We start from the raw sequence: 13,201 nt of genomic DNA, 5'->3' as shown, positions 1-13,201 counted from the left end.
TTTTGCTCTTGGTGGAAAATATGAAAGGTGGCACGTTTGACAATATTGAACAGGAAGAGCTGGTTCCTGTTCCTCAACAGGAAGAAATGGTAATCTTCACGTACACTGGTGAGACAAGGAGCAAATACAGAAGTACCTCTTTTCAACTCACTATTCTAAATCACATGGCCAATCACCAAACCTCAAATAAGTTTATGAATTTTTAAACACATTTTATATCAAATACATTGTTCAAATCAAATTGCTTATATAGACAGCAATTTGTGTTCCATAAGAATATTTCCCAGAGCCCACACACCCTAGGGGCAGCCCAGCTTACTGTGGAGACAAAGCCCTGTTCTCCCCTCGTCCACCTAAACTTGCTCCTGCCACACCATCGTCCATCATGGTATATGGCGGCTCCAATCTCCCAGTTGCTCAAGCCAAAATCTTGGGAGTCATCCTTCACTCCTCTCTGTCTCTCACATTCATTTTCAATCCATGAACAAAATCTGGCACATCTACCCTCAAAATATATCCAAAATCTGACTGCTTTTCACGTCCTTCCTCCCATTGTCTCCCTGGACCAAGCCACCATCATCTCTTACCTACATTATCACACAAGCATCTCCAGCAGTCTCCCTGCTTCCTCAGATCTATTCTGCATGGAGTATCCTGGGTGATGCTTTTTTTTTTTTTTTTGGTAAAGATTTTATTTATTTATTTGAGAGACTGAGAGCATGAGTTGGGGAAGAGGCAAAGGGAGAGGGACAAGCAGACTGCCTGTTGAGCACAGGGTTCCACACAGGGCTCCACGCCAGGCTCAGTCCTAGGACCCTGAGATCATGACCTGAGTCGAAGTCAGATGCTTAACCAATGGAGACACCCAGGTGCCCCTGGGTGATGCTTTTAAAAACTAAGCAGATCATCTCCCTCCTCAACTCAAAACCTTCTGAATGCTTCCTGTCATAGACACTGCGTTACTTGTTTTGCTCCCTGCTGTTTTGCTCCAGGACCTATAAGGGGATGTGGCACATATAGGGGGCTCAACGGACATGTATTGAGTGATTATGTGGGAAAGTGTATAAAAAGATGCTGCTTCCATAGAAACACAAAGAATGACTAGAAAGCTAGGGTAGAATGAGAGTGAAGCATGTCAAACGAAGGAAAGAAAAGCTTTTGTAAAAAAAGCGGATTGTGCAGCTCTGTTGCTCTCACCAAGGATCACAACAGCAGTCTCCAGGGCTGGGGGGTGGTATAGGGGGATTCATTATACCATTCTTTTTACTTTTCATTCTGGAATTTTTCCTAATTAAATAAATAAATAAATAAAAATGCAAAAATCTTGGGGCCAAGGAGTTAATATATATGTATGAAGGAGCTTGTTTAAAACTTATGGTGAATGGGGGGGGGGGTGCACCTGGGTGGCTCAGACGGTTTAACACCTGCCTTGGGCTCAGGTCATGATCCTGGGGTCCCAGAATCCAGCCCCATGTTGAGCCCCCTGCTCGGTGGGGAGCTTGCTTCTCCCTCTCCTTCTGCTGCTCCCCCTGCTTGTGCTTGCTCTGTGTCAAATAAATCAATAACATCTTTAAAAAAAAAAAAAAAAGAAAGTGGGGAGAGGGATGCCTGGTGGCTCAGCAATTTGGCGCCAGCATTCAGCCCAGGGCGTGATCCTGGAGACCCTGCCTGGAGCCTGCTTCTCCCTCTGCCTGTGTCTCTGCCTCTCCCTCTGTGTGTCTCTTGTGAGTAAATAAATAAAATAATAATAATAAAAGATTAATGGTGGGATGTGGAGTAAATCGGAGACCGCAGACTGCACAAGGACATTCAAATCCAGTTTCCGCCCCCCCCCCCCCCCCCCCCCCGCCAAACCCTGTTGGTATCTAAATAAAATGAGCCTGAATTCGGCCAATTTGTGACCCTTGGGTGGCACAGGCTAAGTCATAGATCCTAAACAATCCATTCACTCAATTCTGGAAGCGTTTACACGGAAATCCTCAATCATCTAGAAGCCCAACCTCAAGAACACTGAAGAACCCGGCTTCTCCCAGGACCTCACTTCCACCCCAGCTGCCGGCTGCGGCGGCTCTACCTGAGGTCGTAGAACAGAGCTCCCAAGTGGCAAGAGCGCGAGGAATATCTGCTCCCCGACGTGACGGTCGCCCCAGGACGAGCCACTTTAGGAGCGGGAACTCTGGAGACTCGTCAGGCGTCCTCCTCCCTGGGCGAGAGGGGGGCGGAGCGGCCCCGGGAAGCCCCGCCGCACAGGTGCACGGAGCCGCCAGGTGACGCGCCCCGACTCCCTGGGCCAGGGGCGGGTTCCGGGGCCCCCGCGCGCCCCGCCCTTCGCCTGGCCGCTCACCTGGGTCCCTGACCGCAGCCTCCCGCAAGGTGGCCGCACAGGTGAGCGCTTCGCCGCCGCGCCAGCCGCACGTGTGTGCACCTGTGCGCACCTGCGGGACTGGGCCGCCGCACCTGCGGGACTGGGCGGCGGGGAGCGCTGGGGCGCGCAGCCGGGGGTCTCGGGAGTGCAGACACCCGGGGAGGAGCCCGGGTGCAGGGCGCGGGCGTGACCTCAACCACCCCCTCCCCCTCCCAGCCCGCCCCGGCCCCCCGTCGTCCAAACACCCCCCCCCCCCGCCCCGGGGCCCTCCGCCAGCGGCCCGCACCCCGCGCACACCTCGCACCGGAGCCGCCCGCCCCCGCCAGCCTCACGCCACTGCCAGAGCAGCCCACCCCCCCTGCCCCGGGTCTGTCCGGAGCCGACACCCAGGATCTCCAACACCTTGTCTGTCCTTGCATTTGCAATCCACCAGCGCCTCCGTAACTTCACTTGGTTTTTCTTTTTCTTTTTTTTAATTTTTAAAAATTTTTCTTTATTTTTTAATTTTATTAAAAAATAAAATTTAAAATATTTAAAATTTAATATATTATTCAAGTTTTTTATTTTATTTTTTATTTATTTATCTCTATTTATTCATAGAGACACAGAGACAGAGAGTGAGGGGCAGAGACACAGGCAGAGGGAGAAGCAGGCTCCATGCAGGGAGCCCGACGCGGGACTCGATCCTGGGTCTCCAGGATCACGCCCTGGGCTGAAGGCAGAGCCAAACGCTGAGCCACCGGGGCTGCCCTTCATTTGCTTTTTAAAAATATTTTCTTTATTTATTCACGACAGACACAGAGAGAGAGAGAGAGAGAGAGACACCCAGGCAGAGGGAGAAGCAGGTGGATGCGGGGAGCCCCCCGCGGGACTCGATCCCGGGACCCGGGTCCCGCCCTGGGCCTCTCTGCGGCCCAGGCGCCCCTCATTTGCTTTACTTGGAGTCTTGCAACCCTTACCAAGTATTAGGGTCACCTGGGGAGACGCGGCTGGGGCTGAGGAGCCCCGTGCTGGCGACACCGCAGCAGAGGGCAGGACGCCACCTGCAGCCCAGAGCTGCAGCCCCGCCCGTCCCAAGGAGCCTCCCCGCGGAGGGCATGGGGCACCAGCTCTGCGGGCTCTGCTCGCCCCAGGCCTCCTGAAACGCCAGCCTTGCAGCACCCCCCGCCCCCAACACACACGCTCAGGAAGACTGGAAGGGTGCAAGAAAGAGCCGTTCCTCTGCGCACCCGTTCACGTCTATGGAAAATGCTCTTACCAAGTGCATGCCACTGGGGAAAGCTAAAAATATAGAATAAAAATTAATTTATATGGGGTATTTGGGTGGCTCAGTGGTTGAGCGCCTGCCTTGGCTCTGGCATGATCCCGAGATCTTGGGATGGAGTCCCGCACCAGGCTCCTCACAGGGAGCCTGCTTCTTCCTCTGCCTGTGTCTCTGTGTATCTCTCTGTATGTTTCTCCTTAATAAATAAATAAAACCCTAAAAAAATAAAGAATTAATTTATCTGATGGCATAGTGGCTGAGACTCTAGTTGCAAATAACAGAAATCTCCTTGAGCTATAGCAGTGGAATGGTTGTGAGTTTCTGGTGGAGAGCTCGCCCTGGCCCTCAAATTGGCAGAATGATGCAGGGATCACAGCAGGGTTAGTGCTGTATTTAGAAAAGTTGTGGGGGGGTTCACCTGGGTGACACAATCAGTTAAGCAGCTGACTTCTGGGTTCAGCGCAGGCCATCGTCTCGGGGTGGCAGGACTAAGCCCTGAATCTGCCTCCTCGTTCAGCCGGGAGTCTGCTCAAGGACTCTCCCATCCCACTGCCCCTTCCCCTGTTCTCTCTCTCTAACACAAATAAAGGAGTCGTAAAAGAAAAAGAAAAATTAGGAGGGGAACCTGGCTTGTTCAGTCAGTGGAACATGCAACTCGATCTTGAGGTTGTGGGTTCGAGCCCCACATTGGCCTTAAAGATTACTTAAAAAAATGAAATCTTAGTGCTCGCTTCACCAGCATATATACTAAAATTGGAACGATACAGAGATTAGCATGGCCCCCACGCAAGGATGACACACAAATTCGTGAAGCGTCCCATATTTTTGGAATATAAGAAACAGTGAAAGGGATTATAAGAGAAAGGAGAGGAACTGAGTGGGAAAAATTAGAGACAGAGACAAACCATGGGAGACTCCTAACTCTGGGAAACAAAGGGTTGTGGAAGGGAAGGCAGGTGAGGGGATGGGTAACTGGGTGACAGGCACTGAGGGGGGTTCTTGATGGGATGAGCACTGGGTGTTACATGTTGGCAAATTAAATTTAAATTTAAAAATGAGGGCATCCCCAGGGGCTCAGCGGTTTAGCACTGCCTTCGAGCCAGGGCATGATCCTGGAGACCCGGATCAAGTCCCACGTCGGGTTCCCTACGTAGAGCCTGCTTCTCCCTCTGCCTGTGTCTCTGCCCTTTTCTCTGTGTCTCTCATGAATAAATAAATAAAATCTTTAAAATAAATAAGTTTAAAAATTAAATCTTAAAAATAAAAAAGAGGAAATTCTCAGGGCTGAAATAAAGAAGGAACAATTGCTAACTATAGACACCCCTCCCAATATTCACAGGAGCCAGAGAAACTAGACTGTTTTGTGGGGTTCTATCATGAAAAGGCCTAAAAAGAGAACTTCTCCTTTTAGGCAGAAAGACAAAGTTTGATAAAAAGAATCTGGTGTTTGGTTTGGCCTCTTCTCCAAAGCTGAGGGAGGGGAACTCCAGGAAAGCACTCCAAGTTGGTAGGATTCTGAGAGAAAGAGAAACCTTACCTTTCAGGCCTAGGTTGTGGGACTGACTGGCCTTGCCTGCCTATCTTAAGCTACCAGCAGGGGAGTGAGCATTGAGGCCAAAGATGTGGTGATATAATCAGGAGAGGAGCCAATGAACAACCCTCAAATTCTCAGTTCCTCAGAGGTGAAGAGAATGAGCCTGCTCACCTTTTCCTAGACCCCAGATTGAAACCACAGAAGGTGTGTGAGATTGGAGGCTTCAGATTTGTCAAGGACCATCATGACATGTACCAGAGGAATGTGGTAGGAGGCTTCAGGTCTGGAGTCACCAGATCTCTCAAAGGCCTTCCTCTGGTATCAGCTGGCCTCACATCCCTGAAGAGTCTCCACCCATGTCTCTCAGCAACAATGAACTTCAAGAGGAGTGCAGAGTACTTCACCTGAGGAGACATGTCTTCTTGTTCTCTCTTCCTTCTTCCCATGCTAGAGGGGCCAGGCCACCGTGGAAGGAGAGCTTTTGTGAGAGAAGAATGCACTCCCCCATCACTCATATGCACAAACAAGATCACACATAAGTCACTGGGGCCGTAAGACTTCATGTGCTGAAAAGGAGGAAAGAGCTTTGGATCACACTTGGGGTTTTAAAATGAGTCAGGATTTGTGGAGAGGAAATCTGATTGGCAGTCTGGATTAGATGTTCTGTCCTGGTCCAATCAACCATGGCTGGGGGGGAGTCATCTTATACACTAATGGCTATTGGGTAGCCTTCCTGTAAGTGAGGGAGTAGCTTAAAGACAGGCAGACATATGGTGCGCATAGCCGTCCCCCCGAAGCTTGTCCTCCAAGGGGATGGCTTCTCCTTCTGACTGGAAGCTGGGAAACATGAGAATTCTGAGCTTCTGAGCAGCCAAGGGCAACTGCAGGTAGGGAGGAGGGAATGAGGAAGCAGGAGAGAAAGAGAAGCCAAAAGATGCACCCTCCCTACCTAGATACAGCAGGCCCTACACCCAGCCTTCAGCCAGCTTATTCTTTCCGTTAAAGTTTTCTTCCTGCAACGTCCCCATTTTTCACTGCAGGTTCCACGGTTCATTACTTATTTACTTATATGGCCCCACAGAAATCATCTCCCACTAATATATTACCAGAACAACAAAGTATTGTATTACAAACTAGATGGGAAAAGAAAAACCACAGGGACAATGAAAGGATCATTGAGAAGATTAGAAAAACTAAAAATGATTGCTAAGACACTCATAAAACGAAACATGAAAAAAAAAGTACAAATATCTTAAGGGTACAGGACGAGAACCCAGGACTCTGGCGCATCTTATGCCTGGAGAATGAGGGTGATACTCAGCACCCCCATGAACATATGTGTTATTAGAGAAAAGTGTTTCCAGGTGACTGCCCTGAGGTATTCACCTGTCAGAAGCGTATGACTGTCAGGATGAATCAGAGCTGTGTAAATTAACCAGTGAGTACATTGTAGGCGCAAATATGTTTTAGAGAGAATGACTGTAGCCCTGGATTTGTGGGCAGGAGTAGGCGTGCGGAGAATGAAAAACAGAGCTAGGGAGGAGAACAAAACAAATTACTAATTCTCCTCTTCCAACTGCTTGCACAATTCAGTAGCCAGGCTTTAAGTTTTCAAATAGGACAAGATATGGGGAGTACCAACATCACCTCAAGTCCTAACGTAACCTAACAAATAGTTTTAAATTCGTGCTGTACTCAAAAGGCAGTGTGTTTCGAAATAATGATATTTATTTTAAGGGAAACATTAAAATATATTTCCTCACGCATACTCAGGACTGGATTCATGGAGCCAGGTGGAGTGATCAAAGAGAAGCCTGCTGTCTAGTTCCTAGGCTTTACTTACGTTTCCGAATTTTAATCACCCAAGACCCTTTTGAATGGCCAAGAGCAGGAAGTAAGATCCAGGTCAATGTAAAAAGCATGTTGAAGTCACCAAAGCTGAAGCCTTATGTGTCCTGGGATATGGGCTCCCCGCAGTGGGCTCTACAGGTGCCCACCCCAGCCTCCCTGGCCCCGGGCTGGACAAGCAAAGCGGTGGGAGTAGAGGCGGGGAGAGGGGGGCAAACAGAAAGGGATCCTTAGGAAGCCCCCGGAGGCCTGGAACTTGGACCATGCACCTCGGAAAGGGGAGAATTGCCCCTAGCTGGCTGCTAGGCCAGCTTCAGTGGGCACAAGACAAATGCTCCCCAGTAATATGCCGCCCACGGTCTTCTAAAACTCTCCGCTCAACAGGACACAGTAGCATGAGTTCCCCACTTGCACCTGAGAAGTCTCAATAGCATGAAACGTGTTCCCCACCTAACCCATGTAGTTCTGGGAAACTTTTGGATTTCCTGCAACTATTTTGTATACTTTTTTTTAAAAGATTCTGTTCATCTACTCATGAGACACACAGAGAGAGGCAGAGACACAGGCAGAGGGAGAAGCAGAGTCCTCACAGGGAGCCCCAAGTGGGACTTGATCCCAGGACCCCAAGATCATGCCCTGTGCCCAAGGCAGATACCCAACCACTGAGCCACCCAGGTGTCCCTATTTTGTATAATTTTAAAAGAGCCTACAATCATTCTTACCCCATAATTTTCTGGTTAAAAAAAAAATGATGGGTGAATGTTTGAAAACCTATAAGGCTAACTATAGGTAAGACTTACTTACGCCTTCATTGAACAGCAGGGGGCAGAAATAAAAGTTATTTAGCATCAGAGTAGACTGAATATCTTAAATAAAACCGTACATTTGATAATAACCTATTCTGCTCACAATGTAATTCCTTTGTTTACAGATAGAGTGGCATGGGGATGCCCGGGGGACTCAGGGTTGAGCACGCCTGCCTTTGGCCCAGGGTGTGACCCCGGGGTCCCAGGATCAAGTCCCACGTTGGGCTCCCTGCATGGAGCCTGCTTCTCCCTCTGGCTGTGTCTCTGCCCCCCCCCCCTCTTTCATGAATAAATAAATAAAATATTTTTTTTTAAAAAGTTTTAAAAAACCCGGATAGAGTGGCATATTAAAGTGTTTGTTGTTATGTGTCCATTCATTTGTGGACTCAATAGCATTTATTGCCTGTCTTCCCCTGTGTGCAGGTATCATGCCAGGTGCTGGAGTGGAGGGAGGAATAAAAACAATGTTGATAATAGTAACCAAGTGGGAAGTCAGCATTTTCTGAGTGGTTATTACTTGACTATCTCCTCCAGCCCTACAGTAATACTAGGAACTACTTTGTGTTTCCATTTTCAAGAAGAGGAAACTGAGGCTTGCCTAAAGCCCCCCTAAACCAAAAGAATGGAGCTGAGTTAAGCCAGAGGTGGCCCTAGCGTCAGCTGCTCTTAATCACCCTGTGCATGCCTCTCTGCAATAAGCTAATTAGTTTAAGAATTAATTTCAAAATCTCTAGCAACCAGTACATTCTTGGCACATGGTAGGCTCTTAATAAATATTTGCTAAGTGAATTGAAACTGCATCACTGAATGCAGATTTGTATTTTAATTTCAACTTATTTTTCTAAAAGAGTGTGTTTCTTACCCTGGTGAATGTGATTGTAAATTATTATCATCTGACCAATTGCCTTTAAAGATTGTTGGTCACCCTTGATATTCTCACTACAGTTTGTCAAGTGTAAAGCTCCTAGATAAATAATAGATCCGGAGAAGAAGTTGCATATTCTAGAGGTTGACACAGTATACTTCCAGAGCCTAATGCGCTTTTCCTTCTCTACAGTTTATTCATATTTTAGTCTTGACTGCAATTGCTGGAACTTTCTCAGCTAATTATAATTGAGGTTTTTTTTTTTTTAAGAAAACCATTAATTTGGGGGGACCTACATGGCTCAGTGATTGAGCATCTGCCTGTGGCTCAGGGCGTGATCCCAGGGTCTGGGGATCGAGTCCTGCATGGGGCTCCCTGTGAGGAGCCTGCTTCTCCCTCTGCCTGCGTTTCTGCCTCTCTCCGTGTCTCCCATGAATAAATTAGTAAAATCTTAAAAAAAAAAAAAAAAAAAAAAAAAAGAAAAGAAAAGAAAGGGATCCCTGGGTGGCACAGCAGTTTGGCGCCTGCCTTTGGCCCAGGGCGCGATCCTGGAGACCCGGGATCGAATCCCACGTCAGGCTCCCAGTGCATGGAGCCTGCTTCTCCCTCTGCCTGTGTCTCTGCCCCCCTCTCTCTCTGTGTGACTATCATGAATAAATAAATAAATAAAGCTCTCTTTAAAAAAAAGAAAAGAAAAGAAAATCATTAATTGCTAGAAGAGTGAAGGATTAGGGAAGGTGTGTGAGAGGGGGACACCTGGTTCTGAAATGGGTTCAGAACACATGGTCTTCCAACAGCAATGTGACTCTGTGACCTCCCACTTTGGTACACACACAGAGGTCATTTTAAGGACATCCATTTCAGATCCTCAACTTGCATTTGAAAGGACTGTTTCCTGCCAATAGTCTGCCTGAAAATATACCTCTGGTCCAGGTGTTTGTAGGTTCTCCTTACCACCTCTCCTTTAATAACTACTCCCCATCAAAAAATTTTTCAAACTGTACCTGTCACTCATCCCAAATCTATCTCTGGCTTTTCATTGTAAAACCCAAGATTGTACAAAAATGTGAAAATCCTGAAACACCAAACAGATTCCTAAATCCTGGTGTTGAGAAAGTGAATGACTTTAATGATTGATTACATAATCTTTTGGCAAGTCAGATAGTTCTTCATTCTTTGTTATCAATATAAAAGCAGGACATGTTAGCTGAGAGTGCTTTAAGAATCATTCTTGATGATATGTTATCATGAAGCTTATGGTGTAAAACTTGCAAGGAGTTCAGAGAACTGAGTGATAGATGAAACACTCTTCGCCATCTGCTTATTTATGTGAATAAGGTTTCTCGGAACTTACAACTATAAAACAACAGATAGGCATACAATCGATGCTAACCTCTGTAATTCTAGCCATAAATAATATTCAAACATGGATATATAAACTTATTGAAAAATTAGTTCCACCCATCTGATTATGAAATGCATTTCTAACAAAATTTTACTTTTCATGATTACATATAAAAATTTGTCATATATTCATATTTTTAATCCATGCATTAATAATACTTATAACTCAATCCAGAGAATTTTTTAATACTTTGAGCCTATGATCGCAAAAACCTTAAAAATTTAAATTTAAATGTACATACATATTTTTGTTGTAGAAAAGTTTGGTGGGCCTATCCATAGAAGACTTTAAGCCATAAAAATATTTGACAGTAAAAGGAGGAGAAGGAGTAGAATGAAAACACAGATTTACGGGAGAAAAATGAATACCGGATTTTTCTCTGCTATTAAAGAAGAGTTCATTCATGTATTTTTAAAATGGATGAAGGCAGGAATCGAATTGATTTGGTATTTTGCTTCTAATTAATCCAATTAAATGTCAATTGACACTGTTAGAAATTACAGCCTTTGCAAATATTTAAACTTATTATTTTTAAAAATTAATAACTTTAAAATGTGTGAGGGTGTCACTTCTTTGGTTTTGTTTTTAAATGATTAGATGAGGCTGAGGGAGTAAGAAAGTTTGAAAGCTGCTCTATCAAATATAGGAGGTCCACACAAATTCTAAACTCTCATCCCGTGGCTTTACTAATTCAAAACTTCTAGTCAAAGAAATGAACACATTGTGATGATTTCAAGTAAAAACTGCTATTTCAGAAAATTATCCAATTAGCACAGCTAGTGCTCACAACACTTGATATGCAATTAAGTCTCATTAAAATGGCTCTTATGAAAAATCAACATTCATAAATTGTAAAAACAAATGTTAGAGATTGATATTAAATCCCACGTTGATTCATTCACTCGTTCATTCAACAAATGACTGAGACCCTCTCCTAGGCCAAGCCTGTGGGAGGCTCTGGGAGCACAGCTTGGACAAAACTGTTCAGGGCTCTGTTCCTTGCCAGCTTACACTGCAGTGGGAGAAGGCAGTCTGTAAACAGGCAAATGTATAATTAAGATAAGTTTGGATTGAGGCGCCTGGGTGGCTCGGTTAAGCGGCTGACTCTTGATTTCCACTCAGGTCATGATCCCAGAGTCCTGGGATGGAGCCACAATCCGTCCTCAGTGCAGAGTCTGCTTGTCTCCCTCTCCCTCTGCCCCCCCAGCACCCTGAACTGACATGCACGTGTCCTCTCTCTCAAATAAATAAATAAATCTTAAAAAAAAAAAAAAAAGTTTAGATTGTCTTAAGCCCTGAGGGCGATGAAAACCAAGTGAGGTGATGACAAGTAATTGGGAAATGGAGATAGATGGCCAGGGACCACAAAACTACTGGAGCTCTTCATCTGCACAGGCCCCTTCCGAGGTCCCTGAAGGAAAAGCAGCTGCCGTGTGGAGGCGGCCGTGTGCACACCCATGGCTCACACCCCCACACGTCCCAAAACAAAACACAGTCCTTGAAATGCCTTAAAGTCTTAGAGCCCGTGGATGAAAAAAAAAACCAACAGAGATTTCTCAAATTTTGACAACAATCTTAAAAATTGCATGACATTGAGTAGTAAACAAATGAGTAGTAAAACCAAGGAAAACTATTTTAAACTCTCAATCATAAAAATACATTTTAATTTAAAAAAAACACATTTTGATCAATGATACTATTCCAAAGATTGGATTATCTTCATATTCATTTTATAGAAAATACTATCACACCATCATTGTCATATGAAGAGGTGACCAAAGAGTACATGGCCAAAATTGTAGAGTAAAAAAAATGTTATGCCAGGCAGTTAATTAATAAAAATACATGTTGTTGGTGAGCCACAGTGGCTCAGTGGTTTAGCACTACCTTCGGCCCAGGGCGTGATCCTGGAGACCCGGGATCGAGTCCCCACTTCGGGCTCCCTGCATGGAGCCTTCTGCTCCCTCTGTCTGTTCTGCCTCTGTGTGTGTGTGTGTGTCTCATGAATAAATAAATAAAATCTTTAAAAAAAAATACATGTTGTCCTTCTAGCTTTCCTGATTGGTGTCAGCTTTTTCGTTTTGTCCTTTGTTGTGATTTCTTTTCTTATTCTAAATAAGTGTTCACTTCTGTGTGAATTTTTGTATTCATAATGTCATATTCTTTTTCTCAAATTACATAAGCTTTGGGCCTCATAAAATCTGTCTGGTCCCTGAGGAAAGCTACTTCCAATGAAGGGTTCTGGAAAGCCCTTCTGAGTTGCAGGACCTGAATGAGGACAGCCACCTCAGGGAGAGATAAGAAGTGACAAGGCTTCAAGGAGGCTGACCTTGGCATGGGAGGGCCAGTGTGGCTAGAGCTTGTTCAGCGCCTTGGAGGCTGGGAAAGCGGCTTGATCTCATTCTAAATACAACCAAAAGACCATCTGATTCATACTTAAACATAGCAGCATTGGTGTAAAAATATGTGGAATATTTAAAATAGCCTAAACTCTAACGTGTATATATAGAAACATCTTCCCCTTCAAAAAAATTGAAATCACAACCTTTTGTGTGAAAAAAGGTTACTACTGCCCCTCAGTGGTAAAAGAAAAAATGTTCAGAATAACACGATTTGTAAGCTAAAGTAAAACAAAAATCCATCAGCGATGATAAATTCTTTTTTACTAAACAATAAGCCAAAATACCCAATTTTATAAAATATAAAATTTAAGGCCACGGAGTTAGCAGTATAATTTTCCAGTGGACCTTAGAACACCAAGTGACAAGCTGATTACTAATGAAGAACACACCTGGGGATAGCTTGTTACAATGGACTGTAATGCTCTGGTGGTTACTTCTCTCTTCCTTCCCTCACCTCGCCCTATCTGGCTGCCTTCCCTACGCCTCCCTCCCTGCTGCCTTCATTCCCCCCATCCTTCTGCACCTCGCCTCTTCTCTCCACAAGTGTTGATGAGCACCTGCTCCGTGCTAGGTACACGTGTGGAAGTAACCATGGTACACATCTGCTTGTGGCTCAGTGAGGAAGACAGACAGTGAGCAAATAATTCATTAATTGTAATTGTCGTGTCTGGCACTGAAAGAGTTTGGGGTGTCCTGGGAGCATCTACCGGGG

General features: G+C 45.4%; 1 non-coding gene across 1 annotated transcript; it reads left to right on the top strand.

The window, feature by feature from the left end:
- The first annotated feature begins 4,352 nt into the window (after positions 1-4,352).
- Positions 4,353-4,456, top strand: LOC121490196. The gene has a single exon (XR_005987529.1). It is a non-coding gene; the product is annotated as a U6 spliceosomal RNA (small nuclear RNA).
- The last annotated feature ends 8,745 nt before the right edge of the window (positions 4,457-13,201 follow it).

Source organism: Vulpes lagopus, chromosome 4 (assembly GCF_018345385.1).
Source record: "Vulpes lagopus strain Blue_001 chromosome 4, ASM1834538v1, whole genome shotgun sequence".
Classification (NCBI taxonomy): Eukaryota; Metazoa; Chordata; class Mammalia; order Carnivora; family Canidae; genus Vulpes; species Vulpes lagopus.
Note: the sequence above shows the minus strand (reverse complement) of the source record. Positions and strands in the feature narration are given on the sequence as shown.